The sequence below is a fragment of the Heteronotia binoei genome, chromosome 15 (genome assembly GCF_032191835.1).
Source record: "Heteronotia binoei isolate CCM8104 ecotype False Entrance Well chromosome 15, APGP_CSIRO_Hbin_v1, whole genome shotgun sequence".
NCBI classification, from domain to species: Eukaryota; Metazoa; Chordata; class Lepidosauria; order Squamata; family Gekkonidae; genus Heteronotia; species Heteronotia binoei.
Window position 1 is genome coordinate 54,014,234 of NC_083237.1, and position 19,597 is coordinate 54,033,830.

The 19,597-nt window shown below is 47.0% G+C and overlaps 1 protein-coding gene across 2 annotated transcripts in view; it reads right to left on the minus strand.

The window, feature by feature from the left end:
• Positions 1-13,233, minus strand: part of STAT3 (signal transducer and activator of transcription 3) — a 70,653-nt gene extending 57,420 nt beyond the window's left edge. Inside the window, exon 1 of one of the 2 annotated variants that reach the window (XM_060255433.1) lies at positions 13,093-13,233. The gene's annotated coding sequence lies outside the window, so the exon portion shown is untranslated. The remainder of the gene's footprint in view (positions 1-13,092) is intronic. The other variant, XM_060255434.1, reaches the window with a different exon arrangement.
• Between the last annotated feature and the right edge of the window lie 6,364 nt (positions 13,234-19,597).

A 19,597-nucleotide genomic window follows, 5' to 3' on the forward strand; every position in this document is an offset into this window, starting at 1 on the left:
ATACCACCTTGCAAAATGAAAAAAGGCTAAGAGCTTCCACCCCACCCCTGCCCCAGGTGCTGCTCTAACATTGCCTTCCCAGGGTGGAAGAGATTCTCATCTCATGAGCCTCTATTTAAAAACTCATCCTCCGGTGCCGTTGTCGAAAAGGGGTTTACTGTAAGTGCAGGAGGCAGAGCCTGCTGGGAACAGCCCCAGACGCGAGGAAATAGCAGCCTTTTGGATTTCTTCCATGCTTATGTCACTTGGAAACAAATTATAGCCAGGAAGGTGCCATTTCCATGTGCTGGGCTGCCACATTCTCCCTCCCTGCTGCTTATTTCCCCCAGCAGCCTTCCCCCTTAAATAAAACTATCGACTCAACACAAAAACTACGCCAGGCTTTGGGTGTTGCTTCAGCCTCATAGAAAAGGGAAGGGAAGTTGAAAAGAAACCTGCATTTTGGATCAGAAGCACTTTCAGTTTCTTAAAAGAACAGGCTCCTGTTGCATTAGCCCGGAGGAATGTGTTCTCTCTAGAAGCCAAAGGCAAGAGACAGAGAGGAACCAAACAAAACAGGAACTAGGACATTCCATGATCGTTTTAACGTTATGGGACCACCCCATAAAGAGATCATCCCCACACCAGAAAAAGAGGACCGTGAGTAGAGTTGCCAGCTCCAGGTTGGGAAATACCTGGAGATTTGGGGGGTGGAGTCTAAGGAGGGTGGGGTTTGAGGAAGGGAGGGACTTCAACATGGTAATAATGCCACAGAGTCCACCTTACAAGGTGGCCATTTTCTCCAGGTGAGCTGATCTGTAGCCTGGAGATTGGCTATAATACCAGGAGACCTCCAGCCACTACCTGGAGGTTGGCAACCCTACATGGCAGAGAGGCACTTTATGCAACAGATTGGTTACTCATCAGAAACTGCTCTGTTAATACACGAGTTTCTGGCATTTTGCAACCAACACAAACGTTGCATCCTCAGAGGCATTTTATTAAGAAGAAGATATTGGATTTATATCCTGCCCTCCACTCCAAATCTCAGAGTCTCAAAGTGGCTTACAATCTCCTTTACCCTCCTCCCCCACAACAGACACCCTGTGAGGTGGGTGGGGCTGAGAGGGCTTTCACAGCAGCTGCCCTTTCATGGACAACTCTGTCAGAGCTATGGTTGACCAAGGCCATTCCAGGAGCTGCAAGTGGAGGAGTGGGGAATCAAACCTGGTTCACATGTGCGTGCACACAAAAGCTTATACCTCAAATAAAATTTTGTTGGTCTTAAAAAGTGCCACTGAACTCAAATTTTGTTCTGATGCTTCAGACCAACACAGCCACCCACCTGAATCTATCTTAGCCACAGTGTCACCCTGATAAGGTGGTTGGTAATTAAGAAAGCAGTGGACTTCTTAAAAGCAAAACAGAAACGCAACTCCTAGATGCAGGGGAGATGTTGATACCAAATACAGTGGCCGGGCCTGTTTCCGAAAACACTTCCTGTATTTCACAGGAAGGCTTCAGTTCAACTCAGAAACGCTGATCAACTTTCTCCTCGGTTTGTCAGGCTTAGGGAGAAAAGAAACCCCACGGAAGAAAGTGCTTTGGAGAGCCAGGGTTATGAAATGAGAAGCTAAAACAACAAACCAGTCCCTGAACTTTTGCCTCTTCCGGCTGATAGAAATCCCCCCCTCAGGAAACTGCCCATTTGATGGATGCCCTTTGAAAATCTCAGCCTAAATTTGTACAGATGGAGGAGGGTTACGCATGCCACTCTCAAGCTTCTTGGAGGAAGAGAACATAGGACAAACAACTGTTTCCCCCATGACAAATGACACATACGGATACAATGAAGAAACACCTTTTGAGTTCTTTAAAAATTGAGTTTTTTAAAAATTGCTGTCACTTTCCTTTATTGCTGTTTCAATTCCTTTAGCAAAAAAACACCTTGCCACACCAGGCTGTCCTTGGTGTTGAAGGATAAAAGCCAAAGAGAAAGCTGTTCAGTGAATCATAAACATTTATATAAATCTTACCTCACATTGTTTAAGAGCAGACGTGCATTCAAAATCTAACTAGTCACAATACAATCTCAGTCTCCTCTATTGTGTAATGTACTTAATCCCACTACAAAAAACTAATGGCAATCTCCAGAAATAAATGTCATTCTAGTGTCACACTGTCCACTTTCACCATTGTATGAATTAAAGTAAGGGAAACAGCAGAGGTACAGCGAAAGAGGCGATAATATGACATAGGCATCTTCCAACCAAAATACTCAGCAGATGTTGCCACCAAAGAGGATCATTCTAATAGCTATTTCTGTGCCCAATATTTCACTGAACCATCTGCCAGAGTGGCTTGGGGAGGAAAAGCTTTCTTGGTTCTATATAATCAGTAAGTCCTCTTGTCTTACTATGTCAGTCTCTGTTCTGCTTCTATGTCTAAATGTTGTCAGGTGAAACATTTTGATTCTCTGCTGGAATTCAGGCATTTGGGAGTGGAAGGTGGGTAAGCAGAAGCTGTGGTTAAGCTATACTATATCCTCCCCAACAGGACAGACAACATGCCTGTGGGGGAGAGAAATAAACATTGTATGTACTCTCTGAAAACAAGCAGACTAGTTGCTACAAGGGGCTGACTGGGGGGGTGGGGGACAAAGGCAAAAGGATTCCTCCCTCCCTGCAAAAGGTAGGGCCAAGACAGCTGCACTGTAAGAGACGAATGGGGAAGAATCAGAGATCTCTATTCATGGGATCACTATGAATATTTCTGAGATCTCTTGGAATCTTTACCATTCTATTTAAAGGTAAAGGTAGTCCCCTGTGCAAGCACCCACCATGCCATGTAAGAATTCCAGTTTGGTGTAGTGGTTAAGTGTGCGGGCTCTTATCTGGGAGACCCAGGTTTGATTCCCCACTCCTCCACTTGCAGCTGCTGGAATGGCCTTGGGTCAGCCATAGCTATCGCAGGAGTTGTCCTTGAAAGGGCAGTTGCTGTGACAGCCCTCTTAGCTCCACCCACCTCACAGGGTGTCTGTTGTGGGGGGATAAGATATAGGAGATTGTAAGCCGCTCTGAGTCTCTGATTCAGAGAGAAGGGCGGGGTATAAACCTGCAGTCTTCTTCTTCAAATGTGCCCACAGGCTCCAAAAGGTTGTCCCTACCACCACCACCACCACTGTAGGTTTAACACTATATCATTCTCATGCACTATTTGACATTATGCTTCTATGCCTAACTGCCAATGAACAAAGAGTTTCTCTATCTGCCTGAAACTTGGGAAGGAGGATCCCTTGGGTGAGGGCGCAATTCCTGAGAACTTCAGCCCTGTTGGTTGGGAGAAAAGCAAACACTGAAGATGAAAATGTCGATTTTGCACCAAAACCAATGAAAACGACAAGCAGAATAAAACCATCTCAACAGGTCTAATGACAATACTGAGTGCTTTTTGAAGTTAATGTTGTTTTAAAGAATTACAAACTAACCAAGCAACATTTGTACACAAATCTAGTACAAAAGGAAAACAAGTAATTCTAATTTCCCTGTTAATTTGAAAAATAAAATGAACTAATTTGGTTTTGCAGCTAGTATAATACTACAAAACACAGTTGTAGTTGCTTTTTTGTAAGAATAAATAATGCTTTTATGACTAGACCAATCAAGTGTAATCTTAAAGGGAGTTTATTACACCCTTCTAAATACTTTGAAGCCAACAGGCTTAGAAGATACTTTATTCTGTTTAGGTTGGCACAACACATCTTTTTGGGCTGGCCCTATGCCCAATCCTGCAATATTTTCAGCAGAAGGGGTCCCCATCACCACTTAGGATAAAGTACCTTGACATTTGTGCACATGGAATAAATCAGATATTACACATATTGCCCCCAGGCAGGTGCATTAACACCCCCCCCTTCAGAAAATGCCTGAACAATTGTTTATTTTTTTTTTAAAAACAATGTTTGTATTTTTTTTAAAAAAAGAAAATGACTGAAGATGGAAAATGCCACTTAGAGTCTGCTGCCCAAACTAATTGCTTTGCCTTGTTTAGTGACAAGATCAGCCCTTTGGAAAAAAATCCACAGACCTTTTCCCAAGGGGTGCCAACTCCAGGCTGGGAAATCCCTGGTAATTTGGGGTGGCAGGGCATACTGAGAACCAGTTTGGTGTAGTGGTTAAGTGTGTGGACTCTTATCTGGGAGAATCGGGTTTGATCCCCCACTCCTCCACTTGCAGCTGCTGGAATGGCCTTGGGTTAGCCATTGCTCTCGCAGGAGTTGTCCTTGAAAGGGCAGCTTCTGTGAGAGCTCTCTCAGCCCCACCTACCTCACAGGGTGTCTCTTGCGGGGAGAGAAAGGTAAAGGAGATTGTAAGCCGCTCTGAGACTCTGAGATTCAGAGTGGAGGGCGGGATATAAATCCAGTATCTTCTACTGCCATGGAGTCCACCGTTCCAAAACGCCCATTTTCCCCAGGTGAACTGATCTCTGTACCCTGCAGATGAGCACTTTCAATTCTCCCTCGATGAAATAAAACCAATGATCAATTCCCCTGGCTAAGTGAAGCAGCTCCTGTGTCTAGAAAGCAATTTTAGGCCAGATTTATTTGGAACTCCAATCACTTGCATTCAATATGATCACATACACACGGAGCAAGAGTTGAGGAGCACCTTAAAGACTATCCAAATTTATTGCAGGGTATGAGCTTTTCTGAGTCACTGCTGAAGAAGGAGCAGTGACTCAAGAAAGCTCCTCCCCTGCCACAAATGTTGTTGTTCTTTCAGGTGCTCCGGGACTATTGCTCTTTTCTACTGCTAAATAAGAACATAAGAGAAGCCATGTTGGATCAGGCCAATGGCCCATCCAGTCCAACACTCTGTGTCACATAAGAACATAAGAGAAGCCATGTTGGATCAGGCCAACGGCCCATCCAGTCCAACACTCTGTGTCACACAGTGGCAAAAAAATTTATATATACACACACACTGTGGCTAAATAAGAACATAAGTCAGATAAAAATGGCTACCCATCCTGACAGATCGATCTATGGCTTTTTTGTAGAAAAAGCCCAGCAGGAACTCATTTACATATTAGGCCACACCCCCTGACAGCGCCCTTTGTTGCAGAAGGCCTAGCGGGAACTCATTTGCATGTTAGGCCACACCCCTGACACCAAGCCAGCCAGAACTGCATTCCTGCTAACCCCCCCCCCCCCATCTACCTACCTAAAAACTGCTAGGTTCAGGCAAAAAAGAAATGATTTTCACTACAGTAGTCAAAAGAAATAAAATTATTGTTGGGGCAGAGTGAGATGTTGATGTTTGAAGTGACGTTCAATGTACCTCTTGTCTTCTGAAAGTCAGTTTCTATGGCGCCACCAAATAATCAGTTAGTTTTCCTGATATCAAAACTACGACTGCATTTGAAGGAACCTTAGTTGAGTCGTTCGCTAAGATCTGTTCCATCAGAGGCCTAGTATTTTTTACATTGTATCTGTTGCTCTAACATTTCTGTTTTGTTTCATTTCTCACCACTTATCCCTCCTTGACGAATTTCCTGTATGAAAAAGCACCTTCTCTTCACCTCAGGGTTAGTGGCTCATATTTCATACCAAACAAAAAGAATTTATTTACAAAGCACCGGCCCAACTGTGAATCTGTACAAACACCAAGAACTTTAAATAAAGCTCCCCCCCTCCCAATATGGTGCTCCTAAACACCTTTCCTGGGGGCAGCCGAGTGTTTTTAGAAAGCGGGAGAGGGCTAGGTGAGGCTTTTGCCTTGTAAGAAGAATAGACTGGATTTATACCCTGTCTTTCACTCGGAATCTCAGAGCAGTTTACAATCTCCTTTCCTTCCTCTCCCCACAACAGACACCCTGTGAGGTAGGTGGGGCTGAGGGAGCTCTTGAGAGAACTGCTCTTGAGTGAACAGCTCTGAGAGAACTTGTGACTGGCCCAAGGTCACCCAACAGCTGCATGTGAGGAGTGGGGAATCAAACCCAGCTCTCCAGATTAAGAGTCTATCTGCCCTTAACCACTACACCAAGTTCTGAACCACTACATCAAGCTGATACATGTTCTCAAGCAAAAAAAGCTTGAGGGGATTGTAGGTGGCTGCTTCTCCGTGTATAATTTATCTGATTGCACCTTTAGTATCCCTGGGGCTTGAAAAGGAGGTGCAGCTGAGATGGCAAGGCAGGGTTAGCAGAGATTAACAGTAAAAGGGGAAAAAAGGCTTTTATACCCCGCTTTCCTCTATTTTAAGGAGTCTCAAAGCAGTTTACAATCTCCTTCCCTTCCTCTCCTCACAACAGGCACCTTGTGAGGTAAGGTGGGGGAACTGTAACTCTGTGAACTCTGAGGGAACTGCAACTGACCCAAGATCATCCAACTGGCAGCATGTGGAGGAGGGGGGAATCAAATGCAGTTCTCCAGATTAGAGTCCACCACTCTTCACCATGACACCACTCTGGCTCTTCATTGCTTTTCATTGGCTATGCAGATATTTAAAAACAGTGCTTTGATGGCAGCTGCCACTGCAGCACAAGGATGCTCACTGTGTGACTAAAAGTACACTGCAGCCACCATTTTGAGGCTGGTTCCGCCTCCTGAGGCAGCCATTGTGTGGCAGCCATTTTGTGACTGCACCCACCATTCTGGGCCAGAATTCTAAAAGCAGTTGCAGGCTCAAAAAGAGTGGTGTCCCCTGAATTAAAGAATGCGAAAACAAGGAAGTTTGAAACATCTCTGTAGAATCACATCACTACCAGGGGTTGGATGATGAAAGGATGGAACACAGATGGAAAATATTGCTAGCATTTAAGTATTAGATACGGAAAAACTAACACACACTTGTATGAGACTGCCCTTGAATATTAGATCCTGGCTTTCGAGTATCTTAGGAATGTGCAACATTTCTTTCCCCCCCTCCAGCCCTGGACAGAAACATCTGCACAACAGAATTTTAAAATTAAGTCAGATGTAAGGAAAGTTTTGTGAGCGGAAGAAGAGGAGTGGACCCATTGTTGGAATAAAGAACGTTATATAATATCTGTCCAAACCGCTGGCATTGTGGGGAACAGTTAGTGGCTGTTTTAAAGTGCACCAACTTCTGAAACTAAGAAATCCCGAAACGGAATGTTAACTGAGCCCTTCCGTCGGAAACACACTGAGACCTTCCATTGGAAACACCCACTGTCTTCTGAAGCCTTTGTTTTTAAACGCCCACTAAATCTCTTCATGCTTCTTAAAGGACAAAACCCAAGAATACCACACAACCTCTCCACATTCTCCATTCAAAACCTTGGAGAATTCTAAGCTTACCACATTCTGACTCATCAGTCCCCTCTGCAAGAATTAGGAGGAGGCCCACAGCCTGCCCTTTCTCCAAGGAGCTCAGAGCAGTGGACACCATCGTCCGCTGTCCTCTTTTCTGCTAAAACACTGTAAGTGTTCCCTTCCAAAGGGGCTTACAGCCATGGCTGGTTCTCCAGATCAGCAGTCCAAACAGCAAGACAGTGAGGAGGGGGCCAGTCAGTGTCTGCAGGGGATCCCTGTCACTAGGCAATTGCCTAGGGCGCCCGCCTTCTGGAGGCACCGAATTAAGTGCCCCCATGTGACTCGGTGACATTATCAGTGCAGGGGGGGGGGAATCTGAAATTACCCTTGCCTAGGGTGCCAGACAGTCTAGGGGCAGCCCTGAGGGAATCACTTTGCTCCCAATCACCTATGCAGGGGTGTCAAACTTACTGGTTATGAGGGCCGGATCTGACATAAATTAGACCTTGTCGGGCTGGGACATATCAGCCTGGGCCATTTGTGTACCTATTTAAGATTAGGTAGCAGAAATATAAACTTTATAAAGGACACAGACAAACACAATTAATTTTTTAAAGCCCTTAAAACATGATTAAAACATTAGCACTTGTTGGTCTTAAAGGTGCTTTCTTTGTATTTCTCCCATGGGATTCAGGGAACTGGGCAAAGGAAGCTCTGGCTCTTTCCTTCCTTTACTGGAGGATCAGGAGGGGGAGGAGTCTCAACCTATAGAAGAAGAGGCTTGGCTCAGTTGCTTTTCTGTGCGACTGAGAGTGCCTGACAAAGTAAGCTATCCTTCCCACCCCTTCCTCCCCAAGGGAGGAGCCTCAGTCAATGGAGAAAATAGAGGTTTTGCTCTGTAGCTCCTGTGCAATTGAGCAAATCTGGTAAAGCAAGCTGTGATGCAGAAGGAAGTAAGAGAAGAGAGAGAAGGAAGGAAGGAAGGAAGCAGATTACAGACAGCCAGTTGCTCGGGGGCCTGATAGGAGCCCTCTGGGGGCCTGATTTGGCTCCTGGGCCACATGTTTGACACCCTTGACCTATGGCATTGAAGTCAGCCCCTCTTGAACTACATTCCAGGATGCGATGGGTATCCCTTGCTTGGGACAACAAAATATCTAGAACCAATTCGAGTGCAAGTCGAGAGAAGAGATGAAAGTCAGCCAATGGACCACATCGAACACAATGTCCAAAAGGATAATAATCCCTCCTTGGTTAAAATTATGGACTAATCTTTTTCATACCATGGCAAGAACAGAAGAGGTGACATTGTGCTTCCTGGCACAAGAATGTTTTAAAGAAACTTTTAAAGCAGCCGCCTTGCTGCCCCTTTAATATCAGTTGGATCGGCAGCAATTACTGGGTGCTGGTCTTTCACTTCCTGTCACAAAAATCTCCAACGGTCCATTTCTGCATATTAAATCTCTAGTCAAGGAACAGGGTCTTCACCCTCCCATCCCCGGCCAGTTGGTAACCCTACTTGGGGTATAGAATTATACCTGAAACATGTATACTAAATTTCATGCCACCAGGTTAAGATTCAGGATTACAGTGTGACTGACAGACGCGCAAAAAAGGCTTCTAAGTTAAACCAAAGGCCTCCCTGTACTCGCCAATAAATTGTACACACTGAAGTAACATCCTTTTTTTTTTTAAGTATCAGTTAAAAATCCTGACCCAAGCAGGCTCATATCCCAGCAGTTCGGAGCCTGCGTAAGACTTCAAAATTCATTCCTAACACAGCCAGTTTTGATGGCTCTACTTTTCCCCAAGTCAAACAGAATCTTGGAACCAAACTTGTTGTGCATCAGTGACCTTTTCCTAGTTTCACTTGTTCCAAGAAGCCCTCGGCCTCCCCGACAAGATCAAGCTTACAGAAAGGCAGCCCTGATCTTTATTATCAAAGTCTTACAAGAAGCCATCACTCTCTTTCACACCTCCCCTCTAGAACCCTGACCAGAGAAAAACACAGCGCAGTGGTTTTTGACCAGCTTGGAAGAACAGCAACTGAAGCCAACCGGGAATCGTAAAAGAGACTTTACAGCAAATGCTGGCAGACGGGAAGAGGAGCGCTTCTCAGCAAGCGGCTCACCGGATTTATATCCCTAATCGTATGAGGTTTGCACAGGAACTATTGCTGAAACCACAGTGCTGGATTGGTAGCATCACTGTGGATGGAAACTGTGGGATATTTCTGCCTACTGGCAAAAAATCACAGCACATTCTGTGGTACTTGACCATTTGATTCTTCTCAAGGAGAACAACTGAAGAAATGTTCTTGGATGCTGAGGTACCAAGCCCCTTGGCTTAGAAGGCTGGCTGACACAGCCCCCCAAATACCCAGTCTGTAAGTCAAAGTATTTTATTGTTGTAGCCATAGGCCATAACAACCCAGCAAACCCCCCAAAGCTTACAGTTCACTTCTAGCCATAAAAATTAAAACAAAAAAAATACATAGCAAAATACAGTACTATGAACAAGATTTAAAAGATATATAATAAAACAATGTGACAGAATGAGGCTATAACTCGGCCAAAATTTTTCTATGGGTGGCTGTAGTTATCTTCTTCCTTATTTTTATTTCTAAAAAGATGAAAGCAGCCACCTTAAAGGGTAACATCTGGACTGGCATCAGCCAATAAAAATTTAATACATTCCTCTTCTGATTTGAACTTTGTGAGAAACTGATTCAACAGTTTATTTTGGACAGGCCCATAAAATGGACAGGATAGAATACAATGAACAATATCTTAGACTATCTGATTGGTACCACAGGAACAAAGACGCTGGTCCACGGGTATTTTTTTGAATACCCAGTCTGTATGTGTGTGTGTGTGAGGACATTAAAGGCCATCCAGTGGTTTCTGACTTCTGGCAACCTTATGAATTTAAAAGGTAGTCCCCTGTGCAAGCAACAGTCATTTCCGACTCTGGGGTGACATCGCATCACAACGTTTTCACAGCAGACTTTTTATGGGGTGGTTTGCCATTGCCTTCCCCAGTCATCTACACTTTCCCCCCAGCAAGCTGGGGACTCATTTTACTGACCTTGGAAGAATGGAAGGCTGAGTCAATGACCTCCAAAATGTCATGTCGTTATTAATAATTGCCCTGATAATTTGTAAAAGTCACTCTTAATAATAGATTTAGAAGAGACGAAGAAGAGGTGAGATGGGATTTATACCCCACCCTTCACTTGAAGTCTCAAAGCGGCTTACAATCTCCTTTTTCTCCTCCCTACAACAGACACCCTGTGAGGTAGGTGGGGGCTGAGAGAGCCCTTTCGGGAACTGCTCCTGAGAGAACTGGGATTGGCCCAAGGTCACCCAGCAGCTGCTTATGGAGGAGCAGGGAATCAGACCCCATTCTCCCAGATAAGAGTTCACGTACTCAACCACCACACCAAACTGGCTCTCGAATCTAACAACGGGGAATACATGGAGACCTCCACACTATCAGCCAAAGTGGCTTTTTTCAGTTGTGCCCCAGTACAAATCGGACCTGACAGTCTAGCACATCCCCACGTACAAAGAGAAGATTTGCGGGTTCCAACAGGTATTCTAGAAGTGACCCCATGCCACACTTTCTCTCCCTGCTGTCCCCCGAAGCCTGGCTTCATAGTTGAAGGAGGAAGCTGAACTACGGCCAAGGGAGGACAGCAAAGGTTGAGACAGACAAGTAAACACCCACTTGAGGTTTCAGGTCTCACCAGATACTAGGTATGCAGAGCCCAGCAGCTTTGCAAGGGAGCTTTTCAGTCTATTTTCTTGTTCTTGCACAGAACACACCTCCCCACCCCTGCAGAGACAGTCGTGTCAACAAAAGCTTCCTGTCGCCTTTTTGGCCGCTGCACACCAAGCCCCCAATTGAGCTACCAGCGTCCGCAAGCCACCAAGGAGGATCGATGCACTAAGATGGGGCACACATGGACTTTGGACCTCTGTCGGCCACAGGCAACCTGCAATTGCTTGTCCCTGATCCACTTCAGTGCAGAGATCCAGCGACATTGTGGTTTGAGTGCAAACTGTATCAACTACAGCAGGCGTACAGTGAAAACCCCAGGCAGAAGCCCAGCAGGATGAAGCCCAGCCCACCACACACACTCCACAGGGCCATGCCAAGTTGCTTCTCTGATAGAGCGATAACAGAACCCCGCCAACAGGAACAGACAAGTCCAGCCCTCAGGGACATCACATCCGCTAGTTCCGTAGGCACAGCAAAGAGCCCCGGCCTAGGCCTGCACTGCCTTCCATCTCTCTTAGATTCCAGCGACTTATCAAGCCGACAGGAGAGGGGGAAAGAGAGGATTCACTCCTCTGCTCTGCCAAGACACCAAAGGGAAACTCTTCCCAGTTTCCCACCTGCCTCAGCCTCCCTCCGTAGGCCCACCAAGTTCCTAGTCCTCAGTGAGCTCCCAGAGTGCACACAAATCTTTTCGGGCAGCCACTGAGCAAGCCAATGCACAGCAGCCTCTTTTCTTTTTTTTTTAAGAGTAGTCATCTTAAAAAATTATTGGTAACAGGAAAAAAGGAAAAGGGAGAATACAAAAGGGAATACAAGAAGAATAATTCATTACAAAGTTTTCAAGGAACACAAAAGAAGGCTTATCCTTCCACACCATTATAAGCAGAACCCATCTTTCCGTGACCTTATTTCTTCTTGATTTATAACACTACTTTGATGTTCCAGTCTAGGCTCCAGAGCTATTTCACAGACTTTCCTAATCCAACCATTAATATGGGGGACCGCAGACAGATAGTGCCAGCCTCTTTTTGTGGCCCAGGAACTGCTTACCAAGCCCAGTGAAGTCAAATACTCTGCTCCCCAACAAAGCCGGCCTTGAACGCCTTTCAATCAATCCCCTGAAAAGGAAATGGCTCTCCGGTTTCTACTTCTCTTCCAATACCCCATTGGCAAGACTTTAACTGGGACTCTCCTAGCAACTCACCAGGTTTGCCCTAACCTGGATAGCCCAGGCTAGCCTGAACTAACCAGGTCTTGAAAGCTAAGCAGGGTTGACCCTGGTTAGTATTTACCTGGGAGACCATCTACAAAGTTCAGGGTCGCTATGCAGAGGCCGGCAATGGCAAATCACTGCTGAATCTCTCTTCCCTTGAAAACCCTGGAGGGTCGCCCTAAGTCACCTGCAACTTGAGGGCACTTTTCACCAGCAGCCCCCAAAAGGGACTTGCCCCCAGGAAGCCACCTGCTGATTATTCGACTGTCCAGTCGCCGCTACCCTGTTCTCAACCATCCTTCAGGGTGCCACCTGCTTCCCACACTGCTCTTCCCAATCACTTCACCAACCCCATCACCGGCATCTCAGACTGGCACCAGGGAGTCTTGTGTTCAAATCCCACCAAGTGACTTTAGATCAGTCATTCTTGTTAAGCCTAATTCACCTCGCAGGGTTGTTGTGAGGATAAAAGGGGCGGGGGGGGGACACACACATATACTCCTCTGAACTCCCTGGAGAAAAAGAAGAATGAAAACGCACTGAACAAGTAATAAACAAACCCTGCTTCACAAACACCAGCACAGACAGGAAAAGCTCCGCCGCCCAATTCAGATCTTAGATTTCTAAAACGGTGTTAGGGCTGAAGAAGCCCGTTTCCAAATAGCATCGAGTGACCAGGATGCTCCATTCTCTTAACCCGATTTGGTGAATCAGATGGGAAAGGCACTCTGCCCATGCTCAGGGACACTCTTTCTTTTAGCCCCAAAGCAGCATTCGCAATAAGATCTGGGGCCAGCGCCCAGCTCTCTGCTCTCACCCACCCAGCGCCCCGGGGGCCTACCTTGCAGTCCACCCGCTCTCCCTCGCCCACCAGCTGGGCCGATCCGGCTCAAGCACTTCCCGTCGCTTTGCTCCCAGCCCCGTGTCAGCTGCTGGCCGTCTCCTTAACCCCGCCCCCTCCTGGGGCCGTCACCAAGACCTTCCGCCAATTACCGGCACGATCTGCAGATACTTCGCCAGAGGGCGCTGCGCCCAGCCAATCAAAGGGCGCCGTTGCCCTGATTATTCATTGGGCTGTTCCAGGGTCGGCTGTCGCCTCCCGCCGCGGTGCTGGAAACCCAGCTGAGTTCCGGGCAATGTGTGACGTCGCCGTCGTTGGTTTGAGCCTAAAGGGGGGGGGGAGGGAGGAGGCGATTAAAGCGGAGCCAAATGCCGAAAGAGGCGGCAGTTCAGAGAGGCAGACTGTGTCTACACTGGTGGAGGCTAATCCGAATTGGGGAGTGGCAGATTAAATCTGCATGTAGAAACTTCACACCGGAAAGTTGTTTTGTTCCCATCTTGGGCGTCTGTAGTGCTGTGCTGGTTCTTTTTTGGTTTGCTTTTCTTTACAAAACTTTTTTATCCGTTCCGCTAATAAATTTCTGCTTTTGATTTCCAAGCGCGGCGGAGGGCTACATACGTTTTCCGTATGCATAGACGCATTTCTTACATTTCGTGTTAGAAAGTGGTAGCAATTCCACTTAAAAGGACTGGCGGTAGCTAGGTAGGGTTGCCAGCCTCCAGGTGGGGTCTGGAGACCTCCCGCTTTGTTAATTGAACTCCAGGTGGCAGCGATCAACTCCCCTAGAGAAAATTGATGCTTTGAAGGGTGGACTCTAAGTAGGAGTGTCAAACATGGGGCCCGGGGGCCAAATCAGGCCCTCAAGCAATTGGTGTCATTCGCTTCCTTCTCCCTGTCTCTTGCTTCCTTCTGCATAACAGCTTGCTTTGTAAGGCGTGCTCAATTGCACAGGAGCTACAGAGCAAAACCTCTATTTCTCTATTGGCTGAACCTTGTGCGGAGGAGGGCAGAGCTTGTTTTTCCAGGCTCTCTCAATTGCACGGAAGAGCTACTGAGCCAAGTCTCTCTTCCTTCTATTGACTCAGACTCCTCCCCCTCCTGGGGAAGGAATGAAAGAGACAGAGCTTCCTTTGCTCTGGTCTCTGGATCCTATGGGAGAAATACAAAAAAAGCACCTTTAAGATCGACAAATGTTAATGTTTTAAGCATGTTTTAACGGGTTTTTTAAATATATATATTTAATTGTGTTTATTTGTGTCCTTTATAAAGTGTATATCTCTGCTCCCTAATCTTAAATAGGTATACACATGGCCTGGCCCAACATGGCCTAGCCCAACCTGACATGGCCTGACCCAACAAGGCCTCGTTTATATCAGATCCGGCCCTTATGAGTTTGACACCCCTGCAAGTCTCTAGAGGGCATTGTACCATGCTGAGACCCTTACCCAAACCTCGCCCTCTTCTGACTTCATTCCCAAAGTCTCCCAAGTATTTTCCAGTACAGACCTGGCAACCTTAAGGGATGAGGAAAACCTCTGTCTGAGACTTTTGAGAGCCATTGCCTGTCTGAGCAGACAATACTGACCTTGCTCATCAATGGGACCAACAGCCTTGTTCAGTATAGGGCAAGTTCATGTGTTCAAGTGTCTGTGTTGGTTGGGGGTTGAGGGTTGGGAGACAAACTGTTAACAGCTGTGGTGTCCAAGAACACAGTCCACATGATGCCTTTTATTAGGATCATCCTCAGTGACACGTAATCGCTTTTGAGTTCCCCATTAATTGTTCATCAGAACTTTTCCAGTTGCCCAGGCCAGATGTTAGCAAAAGAAGGGAGGGCGAGCAGATCAACGTGTTAGGACGTTGTATTAAGACCTCCTCAAACTAGCATGTGGTGGGCTTGCTGATAGGCAGAGAAGAACAGACGAAGCTGCCTTATACTGAATCAGACCACTGGTCCATCAAGGTCCGTATTGTCCACTCAGACTGGCAGAGGCTCTTCAAGATCTTCAAGGCAGAGGTCTTTCACGTCACCTACTACCTGGTTCTTTTAACTGGAAATGCTGGGGATTGAACCGGGGACCTTCTGTGTGTCAGGCAGATGCTCTACCGCTAAGCCATGTCCCGTTCCCAGACAGCTCCTTGGTCCATCAAGGTCAGTATTGTTTGCTCGGACTGGCAGCGGCTCTCCAGGGATTCAGGCAGAGGTCTTTCACACAGGCCTGTAGCCAGAAAATTCCAGTTGGGGGGCCCACGGGGAAAAAAATTGGATGGAGGGGCCCCCCCGGTGGTCCCTGCTCTCTCTACTGCCACTTTTCTTCCCGCAGCTCTGGCGGCCCTGCCCCCCTCTGCGTGGCACCTCCCACCCACTCACTCACCCACCAACCAAGGGAAACAGTAAAGAGCGAACTTCTGGGGCTCTTGCAAGGCGCCCCCCCTCCTGCCAATCATGTGATCAGCGGGGAAAGCTGCGCTGAAGCCGGCAGTGTCTACGCCGGCTTTCCAGCGCGCTCAGCAAGTTCAGCACTGGGGAGGGGGAGGTGCCACACGGAGGGGAGCAGGGCTGCCAGAGCCGCAGAGAGAAAAGTGGCAGCGGAGTAAGCAGGGGCCGGGAAATGGGGGGCCATAAATGTCCGAGGGGGGGTTGGGTGGGGGGCCCATGCCCCCCCCCCCGTCCCCCCATGGCTACAGGCCTGCTTTTGCATCACCTACAAGCTCATCCTTGCTGGAGATGCTGAGGATTGAATTTGGGGCCTTTTTGTGTGCCAAGAAGATGTCCTACCACTGAGCCATGGCCGTTCCCTAATTGGGCTGCTGCAGGACAGGAGTTGGGAGACCTGGATTTAGACCCTGTTTTGCCAAGAGCTTACGGATTGATCTTGGGACAGGCAACCTATCCCACTTGAAGACACTTAATGAAGATAAAATGTTGGGGGGGGCACATATGCTACCCTGAGCTCCTTGGATAAAGGGTTGGGATTTTTAAAAAAAGCATATTTAGATAGATCATGCAAGAATTCCTTCCAGGTGGTCTCGAGTAGAAGAGCGAGATTTGAGTCCAGTAGCACTTTAAAGCTCAGCAAGATTTCCAGAGTAGCAGTTTTCTAGTCAAAGTTCCCTTCATCAGATAATGGAGCTGATTAATGGAGCTTAGCCTTTCAGAAGCTTATGCCCTGGGAATCTTGCTGGTCTTTAAGGAGCTACGGAACTCAAATCTTCTTGGGCAAAAACTCCTTGGAAATGGAACAGAGTCCCACATGGGAGACTGAGAACTGGACATCGGCACTGCTGAAAGGCAGCGTGGTGTAGTGGTGAGCATGCCGAAATAGGATCTGTAAGATTAGGGCTTTTTTAGTAGCAGGAACTCCTTTGCATATTAGGCCACATGCCCCATGATGTAGCCAGTCCCCAAGAGCTTACAGAGTTCTTAGTACAGGGCCTACTGTAAGCTCCACTCACTCTAACCAACCTCGCAAGATTGTTGTAAGTATAAAATGGAGGAGAGGAGAATGGTGTAAGGCAGGGGTCCTCAAACTTTTTAAATAGGGGGCCAGTTCACTGTCCCTCAGACTGTTGGAGGGCCGGACTGTTGTGGTGGCTGCCGTTACTGTATAAGGCCGCGGGCTGTCAGTTCTCCGTCTTCTGCATCTCTCTCCGTTCCCCACACCACACACCCCAGCCTGGGAACTTACCTCACCTCAGTATCGCCTCACACTCTGTCTCTGCCGCCTCAGCCCAGTGCCAGAAGTGTGCATTGCTAATGCGAGTTTAGGTCGAACGTCACGGCCGGTCTGATTTTGCCGTAACCCGGCGGGCCGCATTAACATCCTCAGCATCTGGCCCGCGGGTTGTAGTTTGAGGACCCCTGGTGTAAGGCATTCTGAGTCCCCTTTGGAGAGAAAGGAGGGGTATGAATGAAGTAAATAAGGAATAAAATAAAGTGTTGCTTAATCAGGGGGCTGCTGGGTGTCCCAGGAGGGCCTGCCCCTGAGAATCGTCTTATCAGGACTCTGTAGAGAAGACTCTGGGGAAGCAGTGCTGTTTCTTTTGGCCCTGCCAATGCCTAAAGGAGTATGAAATAATGCGCATATGAGCAAGGGAGTGTGTAGCATATTTAAAGGGGGGGACCCTGGAGGTCATGTTTCCTAGCACACCCCACCCCCCAAAGCTGGAAATGTCCCTGATTGATTGCATAAAGGTATTATGTCTCATGCACTGCAGTCCTATGTAGAGGTATGCCTGCCAAATCCCTTTGAAATCAATAGGCTTAGACTGGCATAACTCTGCACAGAGAACAGTTCCATTCTGCTATGCCAGAGGCAAAACCTCTGAGCACCGTCTCTGAGAGTGGGACATGGTTGGACCTGGATAGGGTTGCCAGGTTTGGGTTGGGAAATACCTGTAGATTTGGTGGGTGGGGGTGAAGCCTGGAGAGGGCAGGGCTTGGGGAGAGGAAGGGAGGGACCTCAACAGGGTTTAAAGCCATAGAGCAGGGGTAGCCAAACTTGCTCAAGATAAGAGCCATATAGAATAAATGTCAGATGTTTGAGAGCTGCAAGCAGGGGGGGGGGTGGTTAGCAGGAACACACAGGAATGCAGTTCCAGCTGGCTTGGTGTCAGGGAGTGTGGTCTATTATGCAAATGAGTTCCGGCTGGGCTTTTTCTAAAAAAAAAATACCCTGGCTGCAAGACATGAACATCATATGTCTGAGAGCTGCAGATGTTGGAGGGAGGGAGGAAGGAAGGAAGGGAGGGAGGAAGGAAGGAAGGAAGGGAGGAAGAAAGGAAGGAAGAAAGGAAGTGAGGAGGGAGGGAAGGAAGGAAGGAAGGAAGGAAGGAAGGAAGGAAAATAAATGCGGAAGGGGAAGGGAGTGAGAGGTGGAAAAAAAGGAATTTTAACTTTAAACACATTCTCCAAGCCGCAACTGGCTTGGCTTGGAGAAGTGATTTAAAGAGAGAAATACCTTTTCCAAGCTGGCTGATGGGGTGATGGGGGCTTCAAGAGCTACACAATATGTGTGGAAGAGCCACATGTGGCTCCCGATAAGCAGTTTGTCCACCACTGCCAAAGAGCCCACTCTCCAAAGTAGCCATTTTCTCCAGAGGGACGCATTTAGAGATCAACTGTAATAGTGAGTGAGTTCCAGGTACCATCTGGAAGCTAGCAACCTTAGATCTGGGTATGGCTGGGACAGCTGCCTTGGGCCTTTGATTGTGAGCCACCTTGGGGTCTGAAATGGCAGAGGGGTGAGATAGAATGCTTTAAATAAAGGAAAAACAACACTTGAGCAACATGGAAGAATTCAACAGGTGTAGCCATCATCATTGCAGCTTCTCTGGCGGGGGAAAAGCTGTACCTGTTGAATTTCTGCCATCTCTGCACCTGTTAAAAGCACTGAATCCCCATCAGGTAAAAAAGACGGAGAGAAGCAACTTCAGAAGAAATACTTGCTTAGCCCTGAAGCTCATTAGCCAGGCTCTTCTCCTCCCCCTGCCCCCCACACAATTTTCATTTGCAAAGCTTCTCTACTGGTTAAGCAATGTAGAACATTGCAAACATGTTCTACAGAGACTGAGCTTGCAAAATATTTAATTAAAGAGGCCGGGTGCCCATGGCAGAGACTCTCGATGGAGCAGAGCTGTCATCGAAAGCATTCCTTGCTCACAGTGCTGAACTGAAGTGATGTTTAAAAAAATATTATAGTCCTCTCGCCCACATTGTTATCGGGACAGACGTGAAGACAATTCCGTGCGCATGCACACAAAAGCTTCTACGCAGAATTAAACTTTGTTGGTCTTAAAGGCACCACTGGACTCAAAATTCAGAACTGTGTTCTGTTGCTTCAGACCAACACAGCTCCCTGCTTGGATAGCACATATTGCACGGTTCCAGCATTCTCATTACATATACCGGTACTAAACCCATCTTCCACTATATTTTAATGTATTTTTTTCTAATGGCAAACTAGAATGATGTTTATATGTATCTCACATGTTAAAAGGTAAATTAGTTGGATGGGAAAACTGAGAAAAAAAATGCCCTCATTTTGGCTCAGGTTTGCTAGTAATAGAATAATTAACAGACATTCTCGCATTCTGATGTGTTACTGTTTTATTGGTTTCCCACGCTAATGCAACCCAGATCAAAGGTTTTCTCAATTTGTTAATTTTGCTATTCTGCCATTGGATTGTAACTTTTGACCACTTTGTATTCTAAACCACTGCCCACCAGCTATATGTAGCTCTGCTAATTGTACCTCATGCCTTTAGGGTTGCCAAGTCCAATTCAAGAAATATCTGGGGACTTTGGGGGTGGAGCCAGGAGACATTAGGGGTGGAGCCAAGATCAAGGCTGTGACAAGCATCATTGAACTCCATAGGGAGTTCTGGCCATCACATTTAAAGGGACGGCACACCTTTTCAATGCCTTCCTTCCATAGGATATTATGAAGGATAGGGGCACCTGCTTTTGGGGCTCATAGAATTGGATCCCCTGGTCCAATCATTT